The sequence below is a fragment of the Sciurus carolinensis genome, chromosome 3 (genome assembly GCF_902686445.1).
Source record: "Sciurus carolinensis chromosome 3, mSciCar1.2, whole genome shotgun sequence".
Lineage (NCBI taxonomy): Eukaryota > Metazoa > Chordata > Mammalia > Rodentia > Sciuridae > Sciurus > Sciurus carolinensis.
The window spans coordinates 19531475-19556197 of record NC_062215.1 but is presented as its reverse complement, the minus strand read 5'-3'; the positions used below and the strand labels follow the sequence as shown (position 1 = coordinate 19556197).

The 24723-nt window shown below is 47.0% G+C and overlaps 2 non-coding genes across 2 annotated transcripts; both read right to left on the bottom strand.

Moving 5' to 3' along the window:
- Positions 1–1527: 1527 nt before the first annotated feature.
- Positions 1528–1719, bottom strand: LOC124981589 (U2 spliceosomal RNA). Its single transcript, XR_007108091.1, has one exon. It is a non-coding gene; the product is annotated as a U2 spliceosomal RNA (small nuclear RNA).
- Positions 1720–15930: 14211 nt separating this feature from the next.
- LOC124981569 (U2 spliceosomal RNA) lies at positions 15931–16121 on the bottom strand. The gene has a single exon (XR_007108075.1). It is a non-coding gene; the product is annotated as a U2 spliceosomal RNA (small nuclear RNA).
- Positions 16122–24723: the final 8602 nt, after the last annotated feature.

Here is a 24723-nt window from a genome sequence, read left to right as displayed (position 1 = left end):
TAGGCCTGGATTTGCGGGTGAGATGCATAAAGTGAGAAGCGAATGGGCAGGGAAGGGTCAAAGTGATTTAGCCAGTAAGTCTGGTAATCGATGAGCTCTGCAGATCCTTGGCATTCCATGGGGGGGGGGGGGCAGTCTCCCAACTTCCAGAGGCCGATGGCTTTGATGGCCTCCGTTTCCTGGATTTGATTTGATCCCCTATTTCTACACTAACTGCCTGTCCCCAATTCTGGTTTCAATCCCCCTTTTTGCTTTAGGACTCCTTACTACTGCTGTAAGGAAAGGGGGCAAAATATTCCACGAGGAGAAAATGAAAACAACATTGTAGGTCAGCAAAGGGAGGAACTATCTTAAAGGAAAAACCAATCAAAGAAGAAACCAAGTCAAGTTAAAAATCACAAATAAGCCCAATGCCTGGGAATACAAATCATACCTCAATAATAGATAATAAATGTATATGTGTGATTACATGAATGGTGTGAATCTACATTGTGTACGAGCAATCAAAATGCAGTCTGTAAAAATAAAGGATTTTAATAAAAAAAATGCGTGGCCATAATTACTCCCAAGCTGTTAGTGTTGTCCTTCAAAATATTCCTGTTCTTCCCCCGAAAAACCAAAATCTTAATATCCGTTGACATTGCTGCCATCCCTTCCTTCGCTTGGATATGCATAGCTTCTGGAGTCTAAATTAAACACCAGTATTCTATCCTCTCGGGTTCTTTTTCCCTTTTAACCCCACCCCCCACATCGTTTGTATTGGGGATTGAACTCAGGGGGCATGTAACCACTAAACCACTTCCCCAAGCTCTGCACTGAGTTGCTTAGTCTCGTTAAGTTGCTAAGGCTGGTTTTGACCTTGCCATCGTCCTGCCTCAGCCTCCTGACCAGTGGGATTTTTTTTTGTTTTTTCCCCCTCACATAAGGGAGTTAATTAAGCAAACAGAGTAACTTCCTGCAGGGTAAGAGAGAAAAATGAGAGGAAAAGAAAGAGAACGAGAAAGGGCATGTGCAAGAAAGAGTGTGAAAAGCAAGAAGGATAGAGAAAGTGAGTAGGAGAGAAATAAGCTTACGGTACGAAGTCCACCGAGGAACTGCAGCTTAAGGACTCAGTCACTCCCGTCGCGGGCTCACCAGCATAATCCTAAACCCTGTACTGAGCAACACTTGCCACTCAGGCAAGTGGGGAGCGGGGCAGATACCGGCTGACACTCCGAGAGGAAAAAGAAAAGACAGAAAACGGGAGGTGGTGGAGAGCAACCAAAAACACGCTCTCAAAGCCCACTGGCGGCGGGGGGCCGGCGGCGCTTCAAGGAAAACAGAGGCTTTCCCACACACGATGAAAGAAAAACCTGGGCAGCACCCATAGCAGGCAGGAAAGAGTAACAACTGCTCCAGAAACGCGCGAGAGAAAAGCAAAAAAGCACAAGCAAACCCTACGAAGAACGACAACAACAAAACAAAAAAAAACAAGTAAAGCAGAACCACCGCACCCATCTGATCTTTAACAACCACTATTTCCCCCGAGGGGGGTGCACCGTTCCTGGAGGTACTGCAATACCAGGTCGATGCGTGGAGTGGACGGAGCAAGCTCCTATTCCATCTCCCTGCTCCAAAAATCCATTTAATATATTGTCCTCGGATAGAGGAACGTATCAGATATTAAACTGATAAGAACAGATACTACACTTGATCTTAGCCAAAAGGCCGAGAAGCGATGCCTGTTGGCTCTCGGGCACCCATGGCACTCCTTGCCACACACATTTTCAAGCTCACGGTGACAGAACTCACGCTCACTTAAAGGCCCACCCTATCCCCGCTTCACTTTGCGCAAGGGATTCAATTTTGTGAAGCAGGAAAAATTCGTCAGATTATTGCTCGTTCGGGGGGAAATTTCACCTTTTTCTTTGCTCCCATAGCTCCCGGGAGAAAGAGACATTGTAAATTTGCATGCCCCCCCCGCACAAGCCGTGCCGGGCTTCCGGTGCCCGCCCTCTCGCCTTGGAACAGAACACCGCCGGTTAAAACAATTAGCGAGAAAGCTCTTTCGGTCTCATGGCCCGAGAACGGGAGGAAAAGCCAGGACGAGAAAGAGGCAAACGACACTACGAGTTTCCTTCCCAGCATTTTTTCCTTCGTGCTTAATCTTTCAATTTTTTTTTTTTTTTTTTAAGAGATGAGGTCAACTTTCTGGGGGCTTGGGGGTGTCGGTCGCCAGAATACTGTCCCCGGAGGAACGCACGCTCCCGCTGGCTCAAGGGGTGGGCGGGGGTCTTGGGAAAGGGGACCCTTGGGGCTCGAGTCCGTTAACTGCGCTGTTAAATCCGCTGCTTTCAGGGCGGGAGGGGAGGAGCCTGGAAAGGGGGAGGGAACCGCGGGTTCAGCGACCGGCGTCGGAGGCCCGAATGACTGGGGCGGGGCGGGGACAGCAGGAGGAGACCGGGTGGGAGAGGGAGTGGGCGAGCGGTCCGGGGGACTTGTGGCCTCTCCTCCTGGGAGAAGGCAAGAGGCGGAGGAAGGGTTGGTTCTGAGCGTGGGCGGCGGCGCGGTGAGACGTACTGCCGCTCAACGCTTCGGGCTGGCCCGACGGGGGGCGAGGGCAGAGGAGCAGAAGGACCGGTGAGCAGAAGGGATTGCGTCCTCCCAGGAAAGCGAGAGCGAGCGCTTGGGCCCGGCTCGTCGCAGTGCAGGGGGAGAAAGTAGAGCTGCCGGCATTTTCGGACATCTTGGGGACCTATGGATGTGAAAGAGAGGAATGGAAGGCGACTCCAGGGGTTCTGGCCAGAGCGACTGGGAAGAACACGGTTGGCACATTCTGAGTTGGAGAGGAGCAACTTTGTCGAGGAGGCTGGAGGTGGGGGCGTGGGGGGGGGGGCGGTTGCGTGCCCTGTTCGGAGCTCACTTTGGCAGAGGACAAGCTAGAGCTGCGCCTCGGAGAGCCGTGAGGAGGTGGCAGCTAGGCAGCTGGGTGTGTACCAGGCTGTACTGCAGGCCCGAGCTGTTTTGAGAACTGTCAGCAGAGAAGTGGGGACCCTCGGCCGTGGGTTGGGAGGAGCTCCCCAAGGGAGAGAGGGCGTCCACCCACCACAAGTAGTAGGGGGGGGGGGCGGGGGCGGGGCATGAGAACAATGTCCAAGGACACTAGAGGAACAGGCGGATGGAAAATCGGGAGAGCAAGGTTTTCTGGAAACCACGCCCTGAAGGTAGTTCAAGAACCAGCGAATGCTCAACCTGGTAGCTGCTGAGGCTTCAGGTGAAGGTGGGGACTGACGGTGGACCTTGAGGAGAGCAGGTTCCCCCACGCATAGGAGGCTGACTGGGGCGTGTTCAAAAGAGGGCAAGATCCAAACTGAGGGCCATTCTACAGAATAAGGATCCTGCAGTCTTCAAAGAAAGTCCCTGTTGTGAAAGAGGCGCAAAGGCTGAAGGAGACGGAAAGAGAACTGGCAACTGAGTGCAGCAAGGGATCCCAGACTGGGTCCGGGACCAGGAAAACAATCGCTCTGCAGGATGCTTTGGGACAGCGGTAGACAGCGGGAGAATCTGAACTTGGACTGTGGCTTATAGTATAGGGTTCAGAAGGCCGTGTTCCCAGGAAAGACACGCTTAAGGTCTTTGGGGGTGATGGGACATTGCTTGTGCAACCTGCAAATGTCTCAATAAAGAAAAATATGTGGGTGTCTTCGTGTTTCGAAAAATATGTGTGTTTTCGGGGTGTTTAGGGCACAATTTAAGAACAGCCCGATCACCACTGAGAAGTCCAAATTTGAGAGTCTTTATTAACCGGCCAGCTGTCACACAACGCCCCAAATGGCTATTTATTGGGGAACAGCCCCGAGTATGGCGGTGCAGGGGTTCATAAAGGTAAAATCACAAGAACATTGAGGCACACGTAGGGTCAGAAAAGACCTTGTTGAGACAGGTATTTTGGTTACATGAGAGAATAGCTTTGTACATTTCTGAGTCATTTTTGTTATACATCAGGGCCATAGTCAGGGAGGAGGGAAGGTCCTGCTGTACTGTCAATGCAGATACAGCTTCGGGAAGCTGAAAGGAAAACATTACAAGCAAGCATACGATGGAGTCAGGTCAGAACAAAATGGTGTTTACTTTGGTTCTTTTCCATTTCAGGGGGAAAATATTATAAAGGGAGAGTTACAAAGGCAAATGTGGCCCTGTTGACGGTTGGCGGGCCTGGGTAAAGACTACAGAGAGGTTCTCCGTACAATTGTTGTTAACTTTTCTGTAAGTGTGAAGTTTTATATGTGTGTATGTGTGTTTGGTACGGGGGATTGAACCTGGGGGTGCTTTACCAATGAGCCGCATTCCCAGCCCTTTTTCTTTGTTCTTTTATTTTTCTTTCTCATTGTGAGACAGGGTTTCGCTAAGTTGCTTAGAGCCTCGCTGGGTTGTTGAGGCTGGCCTCAAACTTGCCATCCTCCTGCCTCAGCTTTAAATCCCGAGCTGCTGGGATTAAAGGCATGTGCAACCACGCCTGACCAGGTGTGAAGTTATTTCAAGATAATCTCAACACTGTAGAGGGAGAACGAGAGGAAACTGGGGAGGGAGAAATAGAGACGACCCTTTGGAGGAATTTCTTTGTAAAAGAGGAATGGGGTGGTAGCCGTGGGGTGAAGTAGGTCGGTCGGGTTTATGTTAGGATGGAAAGAAATAACACAACTGACGTGCTGGTGGGAGAAGTGCCATCCAGAGGGGAACATCGGGGGGCCATGGGGGAGGCGAATAGGAGAGCGTTGCCAGGGGCAAGGAGAGGTGGATGGGCTCAGGTGCTCAGGTGCGGGCAGGCCTTTGCCAGGAGCTGTGGCGGCTCATCTGGGCTCTGGAGGAGAGTGGGGCGGTCCCGCACCTAATCCTGGAAGCCTCCGGATTGCATCTACAGTAATACTTCCTTCGGAAGCAAGGTGCTCAGCTGAGTGTGGGGCAGGGTGGAGAGGAAAGTAAGAGACAGCGGCCTGGAAAAGTGGAGATGAACGGAGTAGGGAGGAAGAAGATGAGTTAGCTGCTGTGCCCAGCACTAAGGGTGCCCGCCTGCTAGTGATGGCAAAGTTACCCCTTGGTCTACCACCAGGATCCGCTGGATCCAGGATTATAGTCGTTCTTTGTTGTGGACTGAATGTCGGTGGCCTGTCCCCAGTCCCAACCCCCTTTCCTGTGGAAGGCCCTAACCGCCCCTCGCTAAAACCCACACTGGGGCCACGCGTTTGGAGCTGAGGCCTCCAAGCAAGTAATTAGGGTTCAATGAGGTCACGAGGGTGGGGCCCTCATCCAGTAGGATTCCCGTCTTTATAAGAGAGGACATGAGATTTGTGGAAACTAGAGAGGAAAAAGGAAAAAGTGGGAAGGGCTGGCCCACGAAAATCGAAGAGTAGAGGAAAGGGATGGGGGAGAGGAGGGGGAGAAAAAGGGGAAATACCAGGGATTGATATTGGCCACATTACATGGTCACGATGTGTGCATGTACAAATGTGGAACAACAAATCCCACCATTATGTGCAGCTATAACGCACCAATAAACAAAAAATACGGAAACAATAGATAGTGTGTAGAATTAAGCAGTTAAAAGAGAAAAGCTGAAAGAAAGGAATGCGGTGGAGGGAAGCGGCTCTCCCGCCCCGGCGCCCTGGGCGCGCCACCCACGCACGCACACACGCACACACGCACGCACGCGCGCACGCACGCGCGCACACAAGAGAAGAAAGGCTCCGTGAGGATGCAGCGAGAAGGCTGCCACCTGCGCCACGAAGGGAGCCCTCATCAGAAGCGACCCCTCTGGACCTTGCTCCGCGACTTCCAGCCCCCGGAACTGTGAGGAGACATCTGTCTGTGGCTGCGGTCACCCACCCGGTCTCTGGTGGCGCTTCGTTATGGCGAATCCGTTCTTCTCTGCCGCCGCCCCCGCTCCCTTACAGTGTCTTCTCTGAGCCGTTCTGGATGTAAATGTGGCTGTTTCGTTTCTTTGATTCCACTCCGAGTCTTCCAGTGTTTGGGGTGTGTAGGGGGGTGGTGGAGGGGGGTTTCTTTTCTCTTTTCGTGGTACTGGGGATCGAACCCAGGGGTGCTCTACCACTGGGCCTTAGTTTCTGTTTTGAGACAAGGCCAGTCCCTGCGCTGGCCCAGCCTGGCCTGGAACACGTGATCCTCCTGCCTGAGCCTTCTGAGTTTCTGGGAGTAGGCCACCCTGCCCGGTTCTTTCTTTTCTTTCTTCGACTCACACTCCTTCTGTCTTGCATCCGGTTAGCATGGGTCCCTTGGCGGGCCTTCTTAACAGCTTATCAACGCCCTCCAGCCAGAGGCCACCAGGAACACACGTGTCAGCGAAGCGAGCCGGGTTTTCCCTGTTCCCCTGTTTTGTCCTCCATGGAGAGCCTTGCGGGTGTCTCAGTAAGAGGCTGTCAGGAACGGTTTCGGAGGCTGGCTTGCGTGAGGTGGTTTGAGGAGAGGGTGAGCAAGCCAGGCCTCCCTCCCGACGGGCTGCTTCTCTGACTGGGTAACTTAAGGACTCTCGTCAGCAAGGAGGAAAGAGTAGAGCGAGGAAGGCCCGCAGTGGGCAACATGGCAGCGGCCACTGGTGTTGAGCAGGGCAAGTCCTGCCGGGGCCAGGTCCGTTTCCGGGGCTGCTTCTGTCTTTCTCCAGAGACAAGACACAAGATTGGGATCCTAGAGATGGCAGTTTTCCTGTGTCTTGAGACACCTTTGCTGTGTCCTCACCCTAGGAGTTTCTTCCGTAGTGGTCTCCGGATTCCGTAGGACATGGAAAAAGTTCCGAGATTCAGGAAAGGAAGGGATGACGGACTCGCTGGAAGGATGATGCCGCGGTGGAACATCATCCTTCAGCTCTGGTTGCCTTGCCCAAGGAGTGAACCGGTCCCTCCAGACGGATTACCAAGCTGTGAGCACCATCTCTGTGCTCTGGATTCGCTCTCCTTGAACACAGTCAAGAATTCAGAAATGCTCCAGAAGCCGTGGCGCACGCCTGTGATCCCAGCGGCTCGCCTCGGAGGCTGAGCAAGAACATCGCAAGTTCAAAAGCCAGTCTTAGCCACGTAGCGAGGCCCTAAGCAATCAGCGAGACCCTGTCTCGAAATAAATACCAAAAGGGGCTGGGGATGTGACTCAGGGGTTAAGCACCCCTAGATTCAATCCCTAGGACCAAAAAAAAAAAAAAAAAAAAAAAAAAAAAAAAAAAAATTATTTTCCATCCAGGATGGCAAAGAAAATAAAATTGGCAGGGGAACACATCTCTCGGCCATGTGACGGGATCAGAAGGTAAATGCAAAGGACAACTAGGGGAGCCGGAGGCTAGGGCGACTTCGCACTATCAAAGGACAGTATGCTAGATAAATTTGCCACACTCCAAGATTTGCTGCTCAATGAACTTACGAGCTATCTATCGAAGGTTAAGGAAACACTGGAAAACATCCTGTGTTTGGCCGATGCAGGTGGGAGAAGAACCAGAAGTGGGGATGAGCTAGAACCTACTGGAGATGTATTGGCAGTCTGGAGTCAGTGTTTACAAGCTGCATACGTTCCAGATGCACGCTTGACGGCCAACGAGCTGTTCCTTGCATTGTGAGGATGTTGCAGAATTAAAGTATATAGACCTTCAAAATCTGAAAAATATGAACAAACAAATGTCGCGACCAGGGCCCCGACCAAACTCTCGGGTCCCGCCAGGGGTGAAGGGGGATCCACGGCATTTCAAGATTAAGCTGGGATCAGGTGGAGCTCTGCTCTCTGATGGAGCTGCGGATCCAAAGAGTTCCACCAGCAGTCTTTATTTATGTGTGTCTCATTCTCAGATTAAAGACTATGCAAACATTAGCCTTTGTATTCAGGAAAGTTACAGAAACCAGGACACCTATGTAGCTTTTCCACAGTTTGCAATCCACAGTTGCAAAGTGCAGCGTTAGGAGCCTTGTGTAGCTCTCAGAAAGTGCACTGTTTAAAGTTACTGGAAAGGAGGCAGGAACCGGAGAAGCGGAGTGGTGAGACACTGAGACACTGTAGTTGTCTAGCATAAGAATTCCTTCCTTCCCAGGGCTGTGTGCCTGAGATCAAGGCCAGAGCTGACAGGACTCTTGCACAGAGCCTCCTGGTGCAGGGCATTGCCACAGCAGCTAAGCATCCTGTGCCCTTGCACAGAAACATTCCCAGGCACCGGGCATGCCACAGCCATGAAGGCATCAGAGACCCCCAGTCTCAGTCACTACTCTCCCATTCTCTGTCACCACTCTACATCTCTCCCTTTTATATTTTTTAAATGCAAGTGGTGGGTTAAGACTTGAGGTCCTTGGATTTCTCCTCAGAAGATTCGGCATCCTATTGTTAGAACACCAAAGAGAATTAGTAGCAAGGATATAATTCCAAAAACGTACCATACTGTATGACTTAACATATTCCACAGATGAAAGCCACTTGGATCATTAAGTATTTGTTAGCAAGCCACGCGGGATCCACAGAATCCATTTGACTTTCTCGAATGTCCCAGATATGATGATGTAGCTCCGTAAGACTGAGGCTATCGTTATTTCTCTGCCAAATGCCCATTAAACGATTTTTAACTTTCTCCCAATGGAATTGAGATGTATTATACTTTGCTGCTGCGACACAACATATCTGTAGTTAGCATGGCAGCGGAGCTCCCGTCTAAATTTTAGAGCGCACGTTCATTTCCCACATTAATAAATGCAGCTTCTAAAGCATTTAGTTTTTCCTCTAACGTATCATCAATATTTGCCTGATTATTACTAGTGAGCCAAATCATTAACAAATTGAGCATTCTTTATGCTTTTGGATAAAGCTACAGCAGCAGTCATGACAGAGACTAAAGCGGGTACCAAGGCAACTACTCCAATTATGACAGGACCAAGAGCATGACACTGTCTATCCACTGGGCATGAATCTGCTGTAGAACTTGAACTCCAGTATTGGAATACCAGGGCTCTGAAATATCAGCTGGAGTCATAAGAAATGAAGGTTGTCTTGGCACAGGTGTTCCTTGTCCTCTGTTACACCTCGTAATACAATCAGTCAAAGTACGGTCATAAAAAATGACATGATACCTTTTTCTTCTCCTGTTTACTTTTACACTTCCAGTAATTAAAACAGAAGGGGATTGTACACAGGCTTGCAAGCCGTACAAGAAGCCACTTTACAATCCTTATTCACAAGGTCGGGTAAGGGGGTACTAGTAAAGTTAACAAAATCTAGGGTGGCTATCAAACACCAAAGATCTCTTTGCATGCCACCACCACTGAGGTCAGCAGATATTATGATGTGCTGGCCCATTGTTGGCACCACTCCGTCCATGTAGTAAGGGCACCCAATTCTGTAGTAGTACGATGAGGACAGTAAGGTATTGGTGGATGTTCCATGGGAAACACGGTTATGTCATCAGGTCAGTCCCATTTTTAACAACCGTCTGATGAATGTGCTTGGTTACCTCCCCAAAACCAGTGAGTTTGGCTACGTTGGCTTCCTCATATGCCGTCTTATCTTCTGGGGTCACTTTTAAACAGCCAGTATTATCATTGTGGGACCAACATATATAGGTGGACTCTCCCTGTATGCAGTACAATTACCTCCAACTGAATGGACAGGTGGTAATATGTTTGTCTGAAAAGCCTCCCCTCATGTGTGTATCTTTAGTAAATATGGGACTAGATTCTCCAGTCCACATAACTGGGTGTACTACAGGTGGATCTGGAAAGTAAGTTCAGTAGTTTCCCCACAGTCTACTTCCCTGACATCTTAATAAAGCCAGCATGGCCACAAGCATTGTGGCAGGAGAGTCAACATTTCCCTGTCGTTTACCATCTTAGGCTGGTGCGTCAGATTCTTCAATTGTCCCCAGCCTTCTGGGTTTGTCAAGCTCTCTTCCTCTTCCTCCCCACCATCTCGTCCATGGTGGGTGTCAGGATCAACACTTTCATTGTGAGTTTCAGTCGTCTGAACCGCGGTTGGAGGTCTTCCACGATGATGGCGAAGAGAACGTTCAGGTACCCAAACAGGATGAGCTGCGCTTTCTGGAAGGATACCAGCATGACCTCTACCCCCACGTAATCACTGGGTCTGGTCCATTCCATTGTCCTGTTTGTAAGTCTTTCCACCAGACCAGACCCGTTGGGCCTACAGTCGTTATGAGCCACATGTCGCTCAGCTGCAGTGCAACCTTCAGAATCACGGTCCCAAAAATTACGAAAAGAGCATGACTTAAACAATTTTGTGGGTTTTATTTCCCCTTTTTGTTTTTGTAATTGTGACTGTAGAGGTAAATGAGCTCACTCTACTATGGCCTGGCCTGGAGGATTATAGGAACGGCAGTTGGTGTTCAATGTGAGATCGGTCCCAAAAGTGTTGAAAAGATGAACTAGTATAAGCTGGAGCATTATTATGAGTTTTAATTTGTCATGGACGGCCTAGCACTGCTAAAGCAGCCAAACAGTGGGAAATGGCCTGATGTGAATGTTTCACTGGCCAGGAAAATTGGTCAAAGTCACCTGGAAGGCCTGTAGGGATTGTCCAAGTTGATGTTAAACTGAAAAGGGCACGATGACGAAAGAAGGCGGAGCTTCTGTCTTTATAATAATAAGTTGAGGGGCTGGGGGTGTAGCTCAGTTCGTAGAGTCCTGGCCTTGCATGCCAAGGCCCTGGGTTCAACCCCAGCACCGCACAAAATAATAGATAGTAATAAAGGTGAGCACACAATTATGAAATGGGGGTAAAGACTCTGGAGGAGACTAAGCAAAGTGGGACCATTTAATACCTTTTGAAGACTGCTCTATGGCCCTGTAGGGGTGTGAGAAACAGGAAACGTCAACACAGGTACGGGCTCCTGTAAATTTATTCAGTAAGTCGTGTAGTCTCCATCACAGTTTTATTAAGGCGGCCTTTGCTTCTGTAGCAGGCTGTTGAGGAGAGGCCGGAGAGGGGATTTCCACACAATATATCAAGTGAAGGGCTCAAATCTGCAGTAGATAATTGTAAGCTAGGCTTTCACCGGTTAAAATCTCCCAATAACTTACGAAAATCTTTGAAAATAGGTAAAACATGAGTTGTAACTTGTAGTTTTGTGAACCAATCAAGTGTCCTATAATTAGACTGGCCCAAATATAAGAAGGAAAGGACTTTTGTGCTTCTGAAAGGAACTAATAGACAACAGGTATAAAGTTTACAAGGAAAATACAAGATGAAATTTAACGAGAGAAAAAAACAGATTTAATTTGTACGATTGGCATAAGCCAATCATATGGTTTTTTGTAATTTAAACCTTTATTTAGTTCTATATTATGGTTGTTTAGAGTATAGTAATTTGTTAACAAAAGTCTTTTTTTTTTTTTTTTTTTTAGCTTAACTTTAAATAAACTTGAGTGGTTGTCTTAACATGGAATAAGGTAAGAGGCCGAGTCTTAACTCAGATGAGGTACGGGCCCTTGGCAAATCTTACATCAGGTGTTTTATCTTTGAAACTAATCTTTAATTTCTTTTTAAATATTATTTTATAAAGTTTTTACACATCATTTTTGAGTTTATGTGAATCAGTTAACATAATTTACCATTACATCTGAAATATGAAGTAAGTTCAGAGAGCTTTAATCCTCTTTTGTGCAAGAACAGCAAAATGTGTTTACATCCCGTGTTAACAGACCTGAAATAAACCAGGCTTTCCTTATTGTCCATTAAAAATATATTTAAGTTTACCTCTCAGCATGGACAGTAACACAAAATTTTATAATTTATGACAGATTGTTTTTATCTAATTACAAAATATTAAATCACGGAAATAAATTTTAACCAAATTTGCTATTGTTAAAATAGACCACTGTTACAGAGAATATCAGCTTTGTAAAATGTTCTCCTAAACCTTATATTTAAAAGACTACATGAATACTCTTAGGATACAAAGAGACCAGTTAACAGCACAATTACACTGATGTTTTTATATTAACCAAGTTTAACTTTGGAGGAAAAAAATTAGAATCTGGAATGTAGCATAATACTCTAAAATACAGTTATTGTTTAACCAGAGGTGGACAGACAATAATTCTTTTAAGACTGGTTTAGCTATTTATTCATTTTTAATAAAACTTTGCAGGCATAAGAAATTATCTTGGTAAGTAAGAGCAAATTAACATTTTAAGAAATCTTTATTACTTTAGCATAGAGAGGATAAACTCTATTTCACATCAGAAGAACGTGGATATTTCCCCTGTGTCTGGTGAAGGGATCTCCTTTACAGATCTTTTAAATCTGACGCAAGACTTGCTGTCACTTACACACAACTTCCCGTCACATACTTACAACCTTCTTATCACATACTCACAACCTTCTACCTCTTTTCCTTTACAAACCTGATAGCTGTTTTCCTTCCTACACCTTACATCTCTTTGTAGCTTCGGTCCTTTTTTTCAAATTTACAATTTGAAATCGTCCTTATGAAATTTTTGAATTTTTAAAAATTACTCCTCTTAGTAAGAGGAAATACCTTTATCTTGTTTACAGTACTTTAACTGAAACACAGCTGAAACTTTATGGACCCTTTGTATATAGAATTACACCCTGCTAGAATTAACTCAGTAATTTTGCTTTAGTGAAGATCCAGAAACATAGCAATCTCAAATTTCTTTTTAAATTTATCCATTTAAGAAAACACATTTATGAAGATGGATCCCCTGTATGTTAAATCTGATCTACTCACTTTAACTGAAAGATAAAAATATCAGACAAACGTAGTTAACTGTATTAACCTTCTCTTTCCCGTTGAAGGAAAATCCTGGGAGCAATGGAGATTACATTACATTATAGACATTTTGTAGAAATCGACCCTTTTAATTGACCACCTAGAAAAAATGTGCACGTTAGAATTTTAAAGATATCTGTACATTTATCTGATTACTTAATTGGAATTAAATTATCTGGATCCATCACTATTTAAATTTTAATGGGCGAGAGTTCATTTTTCTGCCAACTCTGATACCATGTACATTATATACAGATTTGACAACACAGGACACAGGTGTGCACACATACAAAAGGCAGAGGAGAAACAAAGATATTGTGACTTTTTGTAGGTGGAGCTCTGCAGGTAGGAGGCAATGTTACTAAATGCATATGAAAGCCTCTATTAGATTCCATCTATTAGAAATTAAGATAGAGCCCACCAGACTCTAATATTATGACTTAAATAGGAGGACGGACCTGTCCAATTGGAAATGCCAGGTATGAAATCCAGCAGCCATGATGGACACTGAACTCAAAGCGTTCAGGTCCTTCATGGTTATCAGACTCATTCCCAACATCCCCGTGTCTATGTCCTCCTTAGGACTTATTAAAAGAATTTTTGATGTATGTAAGAGCTAACCCTGGAGAAACTGGCTTCTGAGCAAAGACAGAGTGTAAAAACCTTAACAGTTAGATAAAACAACACAGATCAGAAAAACACATTAAATTATGTAGAATTCCAAAAACCAGGAGTTTTCTAAAAAATTAAATGGTCGCAAACACTAACATCTTTATCAGGTCAGAGTGTACTTTTAGCTCAGATAAGAGTCAGTGCAGAGTTCAGGTATCTAAACAATGTGGAAGCCTGTGAAGTGGTCAGGAAAAAAAAATAAGAAATTTTAGAAAAAGAAAGCTTGTACATTCGGAATCTTTCCACTTTTCTTTTTGTGCTGTAGCTTTAAGGAGGAACAGGTTCAGAAAGCCAGCTGAAAACAGATAAGAGAGCCAGCCAAGCAGTTTGAATTGAAAAAGGGACATATTTTTTTCTTTTGTCTCAACTGGTTTTTCATAAGCCTTGTAAATCTTGCCTGCTCTGTAATTTACGTTTTAAATATAAGCCTGGGAGAGATAGAGATCCAGCAGAAACTAAGAGGTAGGGAAACTGCTGTCATCATTTCTTCTTCTTTTGTAAGACTACTCCCTTAAAGCACAGTGTGATAGTTCATATTCTCTCTGGAGAGCCTCTTTTTTCTTTCTTATTCCTCGTAGCTGCAAGCATAACTTTAAGCAGGGTGCCAGTTGTCCCTGTCTTTAAACCGCTGCTTCTGTAGGGAACCAGGGGAAAGTCTGAGTAATAAAGTTTCTCAGTTGTAACAGCTGTGCCCTTCTAACAGCACTAAGGACAGACACATAAAGATCCCTTCTTTGGATCCCGTATTTCCCACATTTACACCTGACTCTGACTCGCTCCCCCGACCTCCTTACCTTTGAGGATTGTTTTGTCTTATATGGTGCGCCTCTGGGAGCATCCCCTCTTCTAATGACTGAGGAGAGTTCCCCTGTGTCCGTCCCTTTACGGGCCACCAGCTGTCCCGACCAGCCCCGACCAAACTCTTGGGTCCAGCCAGGGGCGAAGGGGGATTGCCAATAAAGATTCCAGACACGGCATTTCAAGATTAAGCTGGGATCAGGTGGAGTTCTGCTCTCTGATGGAGATGCAGATGGAAGGAGTTACTTGTATGTGTCTCATTTTCACTGGGCATGCCACAGCCATGAGTCATCAGAGACTCCCAACCTCATCACTGCTCTCCCATCCTCTGTCACTGCTCCCCACACACAAAAATATGGGATTTTTTTCTGTGGATTTTTTTTTTTTTTCCTTTTCTTTTCTTTTCTTTTCTTTCTTTCCTTAAGAACCCAGGGACCGGGCGTGGTGGCACACACCTGTAATGCAGGTAACTGGGGAGGCTGAGGCAGGAGAATCACAGTTCAGGGCCAGCCTCAGCAAGTCAACAAGACCCTGTTTCCAATAAGAAGAGGGGATGTAGCTCAGTGGTAAAGCACACCTGGGTTCACTTCCAGTTGTCCCCTACCACCACCCCTACCACCCCCTACACCCCTACCACCCCTACCACCCTACCCCCTACCCACCCCTACCACCCCTACCACCCCTACCACCCCTACCACCCCTACGACCCCTAATCCCCCCCGAAAGACCCAGGGCCTCTCATGCTAGGTGGGAAGCGCTCCTGAGGGCGGAGCCTGCTCCCTCGGTGTTCTCAGATAATCTTTCTACATTTATTCTGTATATTGCCCCCAAATGACTCAAATCTAAGAAATAAAAATAAAAAGGGCCTATTGGTCCTTGGATGGCAAATGTGGTTGGTTTGTGTCTCAGCACACTGAGGAGTGAGGTGAGCCCATCCCGGCTGGATGTCTCTCTGGAGTTACCCGTGTGCGATGACGGAACAGGAAAGGGGCAAGGGAGCTGAGGGTATATGCAAGGAAGTCAATCCAGATAAACCAGGATGGGGGAACCATGGGGGTGGGTGAGGCAGATGAGGAACAGCGAAAGGGGGCAGGTCCCAAAGGATAGGAGATGGAGGGTAGAAGTTGGTGGGAAGAATGTCACACCAGGAAGTGGATGGGGCGGGGGGCGGGGGGCGGTTATAGCAGTTGCGAAGGACAAGATCCAGCGTCAGAGCCCTGATCAGCGTTAGATCCAGCTGGATGGCTGAAGAGAGCCTAATGCCAAGCAAGGGTGTTGCAAGTGGGCCAGGAAGTATAAGTCTGGCAGGCTGACGGAGTAGCCTGCCGCCAAGAGAGACGCCAGGAACGAGTGGACAGACGGCATATGGGTACCGCGGAGTGACTGTAGACTACAAGTTTGGTGGTTGCTGAGAAATTGGCAGATGGAAGGACCCTCCAGGTTGAAAAGTGGCGAGTAAAGAGATCGTTCGGGGCTTGCCGAGAAAACGTGATGGAAGCAGTGAGCAAGAACTCTCTCTCATCTCCACGTAGAAAATGCTACCCGCAAGACTTTACATATTTCCCTACCAATACAACGACAATTGTAAACGACAGGACCAACGACGACAGAAAAAAAAAAAAAAAAACACAAAAAGAACAAAGAGAAAACAAGAGGCACGCAAAGGACAAACAATCTGCTTTTGGATAACCAAAGTAAGGTGGGGGTGCACCATTCCTGGAAGTACTGCAATACCAGGTCGATGCGTGGAGTGGACGGAGCAAGCTCCTATTCCAACTCCCTGCTCCAAAAATCCATTTAATATATTGTCCTCGGATAGAGGACGTATCAGATATTAAACTGATAAGAACAGATACTACACTTGATCTTAGCCAAAAGGCCGAGAAGCGATAACCCACACCACCGCCCTCGCCCTCTCCGCCCTGCGCTCGCCCACATTGCACTCGCGGTGAGCACCCCACGCCCACTCCTTGTCTCCTTTCCTCTGCCTCCTTCGCGCTCGCAAGGACGCCACCGGCCTGTGCAGATTCCCCACTGCCCCACTCGGAATGAGGAATTTGAACTCTCCGTGGAGGCCTCGGGGATCGGAGATGAGGCGCCGTCCTTTACTTTGCATGCCCCGCCCTTCCCCGGGGAGGCGTGGCTACCGCGGGCCGCCTCCACCTGGCGACGGCTTCCGGGTCTCCCAGCAGCCCAGGCCCGGCTCTGCACACCCTCCACCCCCGCATGCCCCGCCGGCCCGCAGAGACTCGAGGGAGAGGCGACTGCCTCCGACTCTTATTTATTTACCTTGAGACAGGATCTTGCTAAGTTGCTGAGGCTGACCCCCAACCTGAAATTCTCCTGCCTCAGGTTCCTGAGTCGCTGAGATGACTCGCTTGCTCCATCACACCTGGCTAGGGGGCTTATTTTTAAAATGACATGTCTGTCTGTCTGTCTTTCTCTAACTTTTCTTCCTCTTCCCCTTAACTTGCTGGAGTCCAGCCCTAGCAGCAGTCGGGGATCCTAGGTGGATGGGAGGCTTCGGCTTGGTGGAGAAACAGTGTGCGGAGACCACAAGTGTTCTGAGGCTGAATCTGAATCTTTATTGTTCACAGAATCTTTTTGTATGTTTTTTCTTTGGTATTGATTACATCATTTCATGGTTAATACAAGGAATTGTTAAGTAAAAAATCTTTAAGAGTATAATTAAAGATCTTATTTAAGAAACATGTTCTTACTGTATGATAGGTTGAATTAAAAAACAAAAACAAAAACATTCCCAGGAAGGTAGAGGGTACCATGCTCCCTTTAGTTTTAATTTCCCTGAAAGAATATGTCATTAAGTTTCTATACAGGTTACCCTTTCCAAGAACGCTAATGTTAGTCATTAACAGTGGAAATTTTTTGTTATTACGAACAGAGAATAGAGGAATCAGCTTATAGTTAGTATTTGTTCTATTTCATGTACTCAATGGCGGACTCAAAGTCTATTTTGATCTTTAAAGAACTAGACTTCGGAAGGATACAAATTGTACTTATGATTCACCTATTTATTTTTTATTAAGTGGGAAAAAATATCCTTAAACTTAACCATAAACACTAAGAAAGCAATGAAGACCAAACACCACATCAAAGCTCAGAAGAATACACCCTCATATACCTATATATAACTTTTAGAGAATTTGTATACTAAAAGAAATCACAGGCTCCTTACAAATTTGAGCAAATCATAATTGCTTATTTACGATTTCATCTAAGTATTAATATTAAACTTTATTGTATGTTATTTTGTGTCCCAGTACCATGAAATCTCCCCATTATTCTCTATAATCTGAATCTAAGGATATATTGATTATTAGGATTAAAAACAACTGCACATGGAGACATGCCACGCCTGTGGCCCCCAAGAGGGAGGATGATCTTTCAACAGTACCTTGTCAAGTGTCGGATCCTCTACTCCAGCAGAAGCGTGTCAAGTGTCGGAGTGGTAGGAAACAGATGCGGCATTAACTCTCCCCTTTCCTAACAGCAGGGAAAACAAGACTAACATTTGCCCTGTCCCAAGCCAAGGACACCCAAGTGTGCTTCACTGCCCAGAACAGTGTCACTGCCCACAAGAATAAAAACAAACAACCACACACTTCTGATCTGGAAAGCGGAGCGACAGCTTCCTCGAGGACGCCCGCTGGACACCGGTTGATTATATCTACTGATGATATTTGGACGCCGCCCTTGTATTCCTCTTCAAAATGTCCACTGTTCCCCCTGGCAGATGTTCCCCCAGTCATAGGCTCTGGGACGAGAGTCCCCCGTGTTTCTCCCTTGCCAGCTAAGTTAATACCACTCTTTCCCTTTTCTCACAACCTTGTCCTCCTCATTGAATGGGCAACGGAGACAAGGACCGGGCTTTCGGTATCACAATGATCCGCACTGGTTGCGGGCCCAACAGCCAGAGGCCACAGGACTCCCACCCGCTGAGTGTTCTCGGTGGAGTAGGGGTCCTGGGGGATGGACGATCCTTCGGGAACCATTTCTGGAGGTGACGAGCAGCAGAGAAGTCTACTGATGGGCGGGAAGGCCCTCAGAGTACCCGGGAGACCAAGTGATCAACCTCCCCGTTTTTCCCCTGAGGAACTGGATTTTCCCAGGAGACACGGCTGAATTGCAGACCCTCGGTCCTTGAGCTGCCCCTCGGGACTCAGCACCCCTGGCCAGCATCCCGCGCTGCCGGTTCCAACTGAGCACACCTGCATTAATCCCCGGCCACCCCACTCACCCCCGGCCTGTGCTTGCTGCTGGGAGTAGAGATGGGCCAAACGCTGCCACCGCTCCTGCCCGGCTCTGGGGGCCTCGGGTCCAGGACCCAGACCGAGACACCTCCCCCAGTCGGCTAGAACACCAGGATCAGATGAGGAGGGGGACCTGGAGAGACCAGCTTGCTGAAGACCTCGCCTGTATGGGAACAGGAGGCCCGTGGAATCTGGGAGGTCTTCTGGAAGGCCCCCGGGAGGGGTTCCAAGACAGGTCCAGATTCCCAGGGGGGTCGTTCAGGTGACAGGGCGATGTGGGCAGCGGAGTTTGAGGGACGAGCCTGGGCAAGGTCCAGAGATGTAAAGCACAGGGCGATCAGGGACTGAGGAGCCGGGTTTGGACCGGCTGGCTGGAAGGACACCCAGCCCCGAAGGGGCCTGTCCCTGAAACCCTCGCTCTGCCTGGGCTCCTCCCTACTGTAGTGCTGCCCCCACAACTCCCACATAGCCATCTCCTCAGAGACTCGTTCCCTCCCAGACTCAGCCGGCTGGCTGCTCCTCTCCCACGAAGTCACGCCCCCACCTCCAGCTTGCCCACACCTATGGGAAGCCATCCATCTTTAGCAGAATCAGGCTTGGCTGAGCCATGGGATACAGAGGTCTGACTCCCAAGAACTGGCAGTCAAGAGACGCTGTTCCAGAGAGCTGGGGCAGGTGGCCCTTGCAGAGTTGGCTCACTGTCTGAGGAGATGCTGACTCTCTAAGCAAATGGCTTCCCTAACTCCACCCCGTCCTGTTCCTCACAGAGGAAGCCCCTCCAGCCTGGGCCCTATAAATAAAGGTGAAGGTGGGCCCCTCCATCTTGTTGGCATGGCCCAGTGTGCCCCACCCCCTTCCATTTGAAAAGATTATTGGCTCTTGTGTTTATTTGATAAGTTTCTTGGTGATTAATTGGTAGCCGGCACCGTCCTCTGGCAGAAACTTTCTCTCATCCAGAGGGGCATCGCCGGAGGACCCCACACACACCCAACACCATGGGAGGCGGTTTGCACTGGGAACCATCGTCCCGGAAGTCAAGCGCTCTTGGTCTCCGAGCTGACCCGATGTTCATTGGCTGTCCGACCCCGAAGGCAGGGTCACAGAGAGTCCCTTTTCACCTGCAGGGCGCCGCTGGGTGGCAGTTTTCACACCCATCTCCGACAGGAGACAAGGGCTCGCGGCCTGCAAGGAAGACTCTGATTCCACGACGGGATCTAGTTCAGTGGTAGGGCGCTTGCCTGACAGAGCACGGCCCGGGTCCCTTGCCCAGAGCAGCAAAAGACCCCGTGTCTTGTTGTTTTCTTTCTCAGTGTGAGCACGTAGCAGCTGTCCAGTCGTTTTTGTTTTTCCCGACCTGGGATTGTACCCCAGGCGAGTTTAACCACCGCGCCACATCCCCAGCCCTTTCTACTTCCTGTCTTTCTTATTAATATTGGTATTTTGAGAGTCTCCCCAAATTGCATAGTGTGTTGCTGAGTTGCTGAGATTGGCCTCGAACTCGCTATCCTCCTCCCTCAGCCTCCTGAGTCACTGGCATTACGGTTTTGGTCACCATGCCTGGCTATACGCTGAATATTTCCTGAAGGACCAAACTCTTCGCATGCTACCTTCCTGTATGAGGCTAGGTGTCCTGCTCTCCCCCTCAACCCCTGCTGCTTTCTCTAGGTAACTGTCCCTCCACTGAGCCCAGCCCGCCCTGCTGCAGTTGGCCTAGAGATCTGCACTCGTCCTTGGAGCTGAGTCCAATCTCTCAGCCCACAGTGCGCTGGTCCCTGTACCTGTGTGTCACCACAGCCCCTCCTGAATCTTGACAAGCCGGCCTCACCATCTTGTACGAGTGTCAGGAACATAACTTATCTTTAACAGTGTAAGGAATCAAACTTTGGAGGTCACTGACATCTGTCGTCCCTCAGTCACGGCAGTCCAGTGGAATTCCCAGATATGGGCGATACACAACTCAGTTGAATAGCCCATGCCTTTTGCCCAGGTTGACTCCTTTATTGTTCTTCATTTTGGTACTGGGGACTGAGCCCAGAGGTCTTTTAGCACCAAGTCACATCCCCAGCACCTTTTGCTCTTAATTTGGAGGCAGGTTCTCACCAAGCGGTTTAGGGTCCCACTAAATTCCTGAGGTGGCCTCAAACTTGGGATCGTCCTGCCTCAGCCTCCCAAGCCACTGGGATCACATGTGCAGGCCGCTCCAGTGGGCTTCCTGGTTTAATTCAGGACAGACCCGAACTTAACAGGATGCTAATTTCCTATGTGGGCCTTGAAATCAGGCAACACTAGGACAAGAGTGGAGAGACCACGGGGATGCAAGGTTGGTTCAACATCCGGAATCAATAAATGTAATCCATCACATCAATAGACTTAAGGTTAAATATCATACGATTATTTCAATTGACGCAGAGAAAGCGTTCGACCAAATGCAACGCCCCTTCATGCTCGAAACGCTAGGGATGGTAGGTACATACCTCAACATTGTAAGGCTATTTACGCTGAGCCCACGGCCAACATCATTCTTATGGAGAAAAACTGAAAGCATTCCCTTTAAAACCTGGAACAAGACAGGGATGCCCTCTTTCACCACTTCTATTCAACATCATCCTCGAAGTGTTAGCCAGAACAATGAGACAGACAAAAGAAATTAAAAGGATACAAATAGGAAAAGAAGAACTCAAACTGTCACCATTTGCTGATGACATGATTCTCTATTTAGAGGATCCAATAAACTCCACCAGAAAACTTCTAGACTCATCGATGAATTCAGAAAAAATAGCAGGATAGAAAACCAACACACAGAAATCTAAAGCATTTTATTCATAAGCGATGAAACATCCGAAAGGGAAATGAGGAAAACAACTCCGTTCACAATAGCCTCAAACAAAAAACAAAAACAAAACAAAAACAAAACTTGGGACTCAATCTAACCAAAGAGGTGAAAGATCTCTACCGTGACAACTATAGAACATTAAAGAAAGAAACTGAAGAAGACCTTAGAAGATGGAAAGATCTCCCATGTTCTTGGATAGGCGGAATTAATGTTATCAAAATGACCAAACTTCCAAAGGTGCTATACAGATTTAACGCAATTCCAATGACATGTCTCACAGAAATAGAGAAAGCAATCGTGAAATTCATCTGGAAGAACAAAAGACCCAGAACAGCCAAAGCAATCCTGGGCAGGAAGAGTGATGCAGGAGGTATCACAATACCAGACATTAGACTCTACTACAGAGCAACAGTAACAAAAGCGGCATGGTATTGGCACCAGAATAGACAGGTAGACCAATGGTACAGGACAGAGGACACAGAGACAAACCCACATAAGTACAGTAACTTCATACTAGACAAGGGTGCCCAAAACTTACAATGGAGAAGAGATAGCCTCTTCAACAAATGGTGCTGGGAAAACTGGAAGTCCATATGCAGCAAAATGAAACTAAACCCCTATCTCTCACCTTGTACAAAACTCAACTCAAAATGGATCAAGGATCTAGGAATTAGACCTGAGACCCTTCACCAAATAGAAGAAAAAGTAGGCCCGAATCTCCATCACGTTGGCTTAGGACCAGACTTCATTAACGAGACCCCCATAGTGCAAGAAATAAAAGCAAGAATCAATAAATGGGATAGATTCAAACTAAAAAGCTTTTTCTCAGCAAAGGAAACAATCAATAATGTGAAAAGAGACCCTACAGAGTGGGAGAAAATCTTTTCCACACACGCTTTAGACACAGCACTCATCTCCAAAGTTTATAAAGAACTTAAAAAACTTTATACCCAAATACAAAGAACCCAATCAATAAATGGGCTAAGGAAAAGGGGAGACACTTGACCGCAGAAGATATGCAGGTGATCAACAAATATATGAAAAAGTGCTCAGCATCCCTGGTAATTAGAGAAATGCAAATTAAAACCACCCTGAGATTTCATCTAACTCCAATTAGAATGGCCATTATCAAGAGCACAAGAAGTGATAAGCGTTGGTGTGGATGTGGGGAAAGAGGCACACTCATACATTGCTGGTGGGGTTGCAAATTGGTGCAGCCACTCTGGAAAGCAGTGTGGCGATTCCTCAGAAAGCTTGGAATGGACCCACCATTTGAATTTGACCCAGCTATCCCACTCCTGGGTTTATACCCAAAGGACTTAAAATCAGCATACTACAGTGATGCAGCCATATCAAGGTTCACTGCTGCTCAATTCACAATAGCTAGATTGTGGAACCAACCGAGATGCCCTTGGACAGATGAGTGGATAAAGAAACTGTGGTGTATATATACACAATGGAATATTACTCAGCCATAAAGCATAAAATTACCAAAGGTTGAATGTTCTCTCTAAAAAGTGCATGACGATATATAACGAGGTGGGGGTGGCGTGGGGAAGAGAAGAATGAAGGAAATTTGGGTGGTGTAGAGGAAACTGGGGTGGGAGGGGGTGGGGAACGGAAAGATAGTAGAATGAAACAGTATTACCCTATGTATATGTATGATTACATGAATGGTGTGAATCTACATTGTTTACAACCATAGAAAGGAAAAGCTGTATGTTGAGGGCCGTCTTGGACAAGATGGCGCCTGGCAATGAGCCAAAGGGCACTGGGTACCAAAATAAGGAAGTACCCATAAAGGTTGCTTGCCCACTAGTTCCTTGGAGACTTATGACGTGTTGACGCCAGGCTCAAGGATTGGCTATCTAATATCATGCCGCGTGTGGACAGCTCGTGATTCATATAGTGCTATGCTGACATTCCTCTACATGCTCTCCTGAATGAGAGAAAGCTTTGCTATAACTGGCTGATAAGCTAGGAGCCTGGGGGAGGAGAGAGGGAGAGGGAGGAAGAAGGGAGAGAGTGGCAGAACAAAGGAGGCAGAGAAACAGGGAGGACGCAATAAATCTGGTCAACTAAAGATTGGTGATGTCTCCTTTCTCCGCGTCGGTTCCGCTGGACGGAACAGCTGTACCCCATTTGTATAGAATGAATCAAAATGCAGTCTGTGTGTAAAAATAAAAGATTTTAATAAAAAAAAATTCTTGTACCCATGGGGAAAAAAAAGACAAAATTATGGCATTTGCTGGTAAATGGATGAGCTCATGAGATGGTGACAGTGGAGGGAACATCTCTTTTATCTCACTTCACCTGCTTTCTACCCAACGTGCTGTTGGTGTCTATGAAGATGGTGAATTTATTGATTTCCATGACCTCTGTCTTCTTCCCTTCCTTTGCTTTTTCCATTCTCTTTCTTCTGCCTTCTTTATTACCCTTTTTTTCTTCAGCACTCCCCTTTCCACTTATTTTCTTTTTTTTCTTTTTGGTGCTAGGGATCGAACCCAGGGCCTTGTGCTTACAATGCAAACACTCTACCGACTGAGCTATCTCCGCAGCCCCTCCACTTATTATTTTTAAAACAAGTTAATTCTTGTTAAAATCGTGGTAAATGAAATAGACCAAGCCCAAAAAACCAAAGGCCGAATGTTTGTAGATAAAGGGGGCAGGGTGTGGCGGGGTAGAATAATGAAGGAACGTTGGATGGTGTAGAGGAAAATGAGGTGGGAGGCGGTAGGGGATGGAAAGATAGTAGAAAGATAGTAGAACCAAGCAGTATTACCCTATGTATACATATGATTACATGAATGGTATGAATCTACATTGTGTAAAACCACAGAAAGGAAAAGCTTTCCTGTGTACACCCCGCCTGTGTACGATAAATCAAAATGAAATCTGTTAAAAAAAAAAAAAAAAAAAAACTGAGAGACCAGAAGTCCTCCCGGCATGCTATGGAGAGGAGTAAACTCAAAGGAAACAGAAGTCGTCTTGAGACTGAACGCTACTCCTTACAGAGTTTCATCTTTAGCATAGATTGAAAAGAGACAGAAAACAGGAATAGTAGCAAAGACCTGTTTAGTCCGCATGGCACGGACTTACTAGGCGGTGAGGCCTACTGGGGGAAAAAAAAAAAAAAAAAAAAAAACCTAGAAGAAAACACGGGAAAAAGACACATAAAAGTGCGTAGAAAAAGGGGGTTGGGAAAACGAAAAAAGAAAAAGACTCCATTAGAAATTCAACCACTTTGGAGGAATCCCCAACAAAGCGATTGGAAGCGCAAAAGTAAAGAAGAAAGAACAACAAAAGGAAAAAATAAGAAAACAAAAAACCCAAGAGCCTTTTGGAAGTCCACAGCCTGCCTTTAGAACCAAGCACTGAGATTTCCCCCG